The 6,272-nt window shown below is 34.9% G+C and overlaps 1 long non-coding RNA gene across 1 annotated transcript; it reads right to left on the bottom strand.

Moving 5' to 3' along the window:
- Window positions 1–200: 200 nt before the first annotated feature.
- Window positions 201–4,695, bottom strand: LOC147077179 (uncharacterized). Its single transcript, XR_015069778.1, has 3 exons — window positions 4,472–4,695; window positions 2,845–2,979; window positions 201–1,311 (listed from the first exon to the last, which is right to left on the bottom strand). It is a non-coding gene; the product is annotated as an uncharacterized LOC147077179 (long non-coding RNA).
- Between the last annotated feature and the right edge of the window lie 1,577 nt (window positions 4,696–6,272).

The raw sequence follows: 6,272 nt of genomic DNA, 5'->3' as shown, positions 1-6,272 counted from the left end.
TTGATATATTCCACTTGCGTGAGGGTGAGTTTAGGTGGACGCTATTTTTTATAAATTATTAAAATAGGGTCTCCTTAGCAAACTCGGTGTACTTATTTGAACTTCTACAGATGTATGATTGTATTTTCACTGCTATTGTATATTTATATTATGTTCTCTTTTATATTTTCATTTTTATCGTTTTTATTATTTTTTTCTTTATAATAATGTTTCATGTCATGTTTTTAACGTCTTAAAATTATAATTTGTAATGTCCAACAATGTTAAAAAATAAATTGAAATTGAAATTTGTTTGTCACCAAAAATACTACTCTGAAACTGTTGGTTATTTTATGGTATTATAATTTCATCAATAAATGAATCGTATTGTTGGCTCATATCAATATGTGTCATTTTATGTGTTTTTAAATTACTTATCCGGTTACATGTAAAATCACATACATCACATCCGAAGGGTTTTTCTCCGCTGTGCACGCGTCGATTATGAACCTTCAACGCGTTAGAATACGCGCACATATAGTCACAAAAACTACATTTAAACGGCTTTTCTTTATTATGTATCAACAGATGCACTTTTAATGTATTCGAATACGAGCATGTATATCCGCATACATTACATTTGTACGGTTTTTCGGCCGTATGAACCATTTTAATATGTCTCTTCAAAGCGAAAGAGTGCGTTGTTTTGTACGTACAAAAATCACATTGGTAGGGTTTTTGACCAGTATGAATCAATTTATGTGTTTTTAAGTTCCTAGCACTTGAAAATGTACAGCTGCATTCATCGCATTGTATCGGTCGGACGCCATCGTGCATCGCTTTGTGATTATTTAAATAACACAACTTGGTGCATTTATAATCGCATAAATCACATTTGAACGGTTTTTCAGAACTATGAATGATTTTATGACGTTTTAATTGAGAAGGAAATGTCGCCATATAGTTACATTCATCGCATCCAACATAAGGTTTTTCGTCAAAGTGTTTGACATATTTATTGGACAAAGATGCGCTATGAACGAGTCTATGTTCGTACAATGTACTCGCACTTGGAAAAAATTCAAAACACAACTTGCAAACAAAATTTTGTTCGTGGAATAAAGATCTATTTAATTGAAGGATGGCTTTTTTTTCATCATACATAACCGAAAATTCTTGTTTGCTACCATGAGATGAATTATTGAAATCTATTATTTTACCATACTTAGGTTTTGAATCATTTTTCACACGTTTTTGATAATACAATGAACTCGCTTCAGTAGAATGTATTGGTTGAATGACACTCTTATTTGTGGCTTCATTTATTGAGACCTGTAAAATAAAAATTATTCATTTTCATTCTGACCATGTCCGATCCAAATAGGATCATATTACGGACCTCCACAGAATAGAGGTTTGTATTAACAGATTTTTGTTTTTACGAGAAATGGATGACAGCCACTTGCTCAACCTATTAGGTCCATACTCTGACTTATACACAAATTGAAAAACAGTCTGAGTACTTGCCAGAACCGGAATTCGAACCTGGAACCCACGACGTTATAGGCTGACGCTTAAGCTAAGCGGCCATCGTGGGCGGTAAAGAATTAACATAAACATAATTACTGCAACATTTTTTGAGGAAGACGTTAATAGATTCGATTATAGAAACTGCGTGCCAAAATTTCCCAATTATAATTTTTTGATTGTCTGACGTGCCGAGCAGTTTTTCATAGGGAAAAAAATAGTAATAATTATAATTGGGTTCTTGATTATTGACTGAGGTGCTGGCAGGTTTGGAGAACCCTTTGCGAAAATTGCACATGTGCGCTAAAACGTCATTAGGTGTTAAAAATAAACCATAAGTTTGATATAATTTAGGAAAATACATAATTTTGAAAAAAAATACGACATCCAGCATAAATTCAACCTGCGTCTCTCGGGATTCACGGCCACGCACATTGACCACTATGCTATAGATATCCTATCTATTAATAATTAATAATTGCGATAAATTTTATCAAATGGCTGTTACAATACTCTCTGAAGCGCTTTCCAAATTGAGTTACTGTCGGCAATCGGCTTTTGTATTTTAAATCAAAGTAGGTATTAATTACTTTAATTACTAACCGACGTCCCTCCAAGATTTTAGTGGGCGCGGATCTCGAGAGACACAGGTTGGTTCCCTGCTGGTTGTCGATTTTTTTCAAAAAAGATTTTTTTCTATTGGTTCCATATTTTCTCAGAAGCGTTTAGAAAATTATGTTCTAAATTATAATATCTAACTCATGGTTTATTTTTAACACGTTTTTATTAGGTAATATTCTTGTTTGTCCGGTGGTTGTTTATCCAGTACAAATCTTGCAATCGATTGTTAACTAACTTCCCGACTAGCTAGATATTTGAAACTTTTAGAATATATCAGAACACGATGCCAATGCATTCTTTTAATACTTTTAACCATCTTTAAGCAGAATTGAATTCATTTTTAGTTAATTCTGTTTTGTATGAAAAGTTATTTCGGAAGATATCCATAAAAAGTAAAACACTATTATTGGCTGCTGGGGGTCTGGGGTAGAAGCAACTAAATTATTAATATATACGTGTGTTACTATGGAAATCAATATTACATTTCAGTATTATTTCTATCAAGTATATATTTTTTGATCGTTTAAGCTAGTCAAGTCAAGTTTATAATATGATTCAACAGAAAATTTAAAAACGTTGAATATAAAAAGTTATTTTTATCTTGTAATTATTAACACTTAATAACGGTTTAGCACATATGAGCAATTTTCGCAAAGGGTCCTCCAAGCCTGCCAGCGCTGCCCAGCCAGGATATAATATAAGGCGCACTCTTATTACCTGATTTATTGTACTGGTTTCGGAATATGAACATTCACCCGATTCTTCAAAATTGATATGTTTATCTTCATCAAAGTCTCCAAGGCAGTCATCAATTTCCGGTTTTATATTACGTATGATGCCTGCTGTACAATTCTGGAACGTAACGTAGATATTCAAGTGGCAATTAATTATTGATTTGCAGTTCGCCGTATTACAGTTCACCGTGAGATGTTTTACCGGAAACAGTATAGCGTTGATTTTAAAAAATGACGCGTTGTTGCGATCGCCTACTTTTTATCATCATGAATTCTATAATTCGACCGTGTTTATGAAAAAGGGCGTAACCTACACAGAACAAATTTTACAGGAGAGGCAAAAAACGTTTTATGAATGATTTTGGTTCAACATTAATAAAAAAAATAGGCACAGATATTGGGTGCAAGTTGATCGATGATTTGGTGTGATATCTTTTCGATCTAATAATAATTTAAGAAGTTATTACAGAAAAATCATTAAAATTGATGGTAAATGCTTTTTTTATTAAATGAAAATTTTAAAGCCTGAATTTAGATAATAAATTGGCATTTGCGGCTTACCTCCTTTTTACAGAACGTGTATTTAGTTGTATACATTGTTAATATCTAATAAAAGCACTTTTCGAAAAATCGAGGGTTACGCCCTTTTTCCTAAACACAGTCGTATTATAATTATTAGTATTATAATTATATACGATAAACATGGACCCTAAGTAAAAGAGAGATCCAGAAACAGAGTAGCACAACGTGGTATGGAGAGGTGCATGGTGGGCATAAAGCGAAAGGATAAAAAGAGGAATGAGTGGATAAAGAAGCAGACAAGGGTTTGCGATGTAATAGGGTATATTAAAATCCTTAAATGGAGATGGTCTGGACACATAGCTCGAAGAAGGGAATCGTTGGACAAATCTAGTCATCCAGTGGTATCCAAGAAGTGCAAAACGTCCGCAAGGTAGACCTAGAGGCCGCTGGATCGATGAAATGATAAAGTTCTGCGGAAGTATGTGGCGACGCAACGCACAGGACCGAGAGAAGTGGAAGCAGCTGGAAGAGGCCTTCATCCAGCAGTAGATAGATTCAGGATGAATGTATTTTTAACTTACTTAGAACCTTCACAGATGGCCCGACTTGACTCGCGCGTTATCGAGGTACAGGTAAAGGTTGAAACAGACACAATGACGATCTGGCACATATTTATGCTAAGAGCGATTTAGTATCTATGATTATATATATGTCATTCCGACATATTATACATACATATTGTATGACATCGTATTTACACTCTGTGACATAGGACGCCAACATAAGAAACGGGTTTTTCGACATTTATATGACCGATCGTCATAGTCTATTTGAGCCATCCATATACACTCGCGAATGAGAATTTTTTATAATTCAATTTGAAACGAGAAAGGGCGAATCAATATGTCAAGCAATCTGGGATCTGATTTTGACAGCGGGCCACTCGTTGCTTATGCAAAAAGTTATGCTCAGGCATTATTAATCTAAAGATGGCGGTATTGCAATACATCTGTCGAAGTCAAAGACATGTATATTATTATTGAAATTACCGACATATTGTTATTTCGGTGAGAATAATTAATACTAACCTCAAAACTGCAATCGATAATTTCTTGCTTAATAAATGTAGGGCTGTCTTGGCCGTTTGGATGTATTATTGGTACTTCAAACCAACCCTGACTATGTTGCGTTCTTTCCTCGTCAGATTGCTCGGAAATTGGTTCGCATTTTATATCCATTTTACGTGTTTAATGTGTGTTATAAACGTCAATACTCCATACATGACACCATTTTATGTTCAACCATAAACAATAATTAATACACAGAGCAGTATTGCCAAGTCAACATAATGTTAATAGATATTGACAAATAATTCAGTAGATTCTATAAAATATCAGTAGATTTTGGAAAATGTAGTATAATAGATATGATTTAAGACTAAACAGAATAACAATAAAATAATAATATTCATTTTTTATAAACAATGACTATGTTATTGGGTCTGCTGCTTTACGGTAACGAATCATGGCACCTTACGAAGGCTAAGTATACTGAGCTTCGAAAACAATAATGTTTGCGACGAATACTGGGTGTGCGGTGGGTATGACTTTATGAGCAACGAGGAGACAAGAGAACGCACCAGGCAGCCTCTCATCACGCTGAAAGTGAAGAGGCGACGTTGGACCCGGCTCGGCCACGTGCTGCGGATGCCAGAAGAGAACTTAAACCTGGCTTGCCTTTTCTTCAAGCCGTCCGGATTCCGGCGTCCTGGAAGACCGCTAAATACAATCTACAGAATGTATACGGCGCAGCTACGGGATGCTAGTTTGACCTGGAATGAAGCAGGGAGACTGGCAAGCGAGAGGGATTCTTGGAGGCGCCGCGTGGTGTCCATATGCTCCAGTTAAGGGGCGGATATGGCTAAAGATGCTAGTGGGTTAAATGGCGGTCATGGGTAGAGTTAGGTACAATGTTTTTTTTTCAATGTAGAAGTGTCGCACATCAAAAAAAGGTGTGCGTAAATCATTTTACGTTTATTATTAAAATAATCATCAGTTTATTTACAATAAAATTAGAGAAAAACCAAAATATCAGTAGATTTCATGGATTTCGAAAAAAAATCAAAAATTCAGATTGATAAAAAATCAGTAGATGTATTAAAATTTCAGTAGACTTGGCAAATATGACAGTCAGAGCGTTCCAGCGGGGCACGGAGCAGCAGGCTGCCAACCCGTACTATAATACTATTATAGTATTTTTTCGTACTATAATTTTGGTCCGCGTACCTACTATGAACGATATATAACAGGTATAGTACGCCCAAAATACCATAATTTTGAATATCGGAAAAAACATGTAAAAAGTATTAAAATTTCGATATTTCCGTTCGATAAATTGGTGCAAAGTAGTACTATAATAATTTCGCAAGATTAAAGTGAACAAACGTAAAACAATCCTTTGCCTTTTAAAATGAAATTTCTTGAATAAATTCTTCGGTAAGCATTTTTGGTCGGAAGAGGTGAAGGTCTCTCAGCCAGAGCTGGTGCGAACGCAGATACGAAAGATTGTGTGTATTGGTGCATTTCTGAGGCAAGAGTCATTGCACAACGTCTATAAAAAACAGCCATTTGTCTTGCTTACGCCTACTTATTGCGCTTATAGCAAAAAATGGACAAAATGCGCATAATTGATGTCGTTGAAACATCCTTATTGTAAACAATACGTCTGTATGAGTATTGCTTGGCCACATCTCTTAGCACATCTATTCTACCTAAATAAAAAAAGGTCTCGAAGTTTCTCAAATTCTCCGTTATTTTTTTCTGAGAAACAAAAAACCTATTCATTTTCAACAGATGACTTTCCCCAAATACTATAATTTTGGAGGCTATG

This window comes from Rhyacophila brunnea, unplaced genomic scaffold, assembly GCF_057557595.1.
Source record: "Rhyacophila brunnea isolate RB1 unplaced genomic scaffold, BYU_Rbru_1.0 scaffold_13, whole genome shotgun sequence".
Taxonomy (NCBI): domain Eukaryota; kingdom Metazoa; phylum Arthropoda; class Insecta; order Trichoptera; family Rhyacophilidae; genus Rhyacophila; species Rhyacophila brunnea.
The sequence above is the reverse complement of the archived record's forward strand: the minus strand, read 5'-3'. Positions and strand labels throughout refer to the sequence as shown.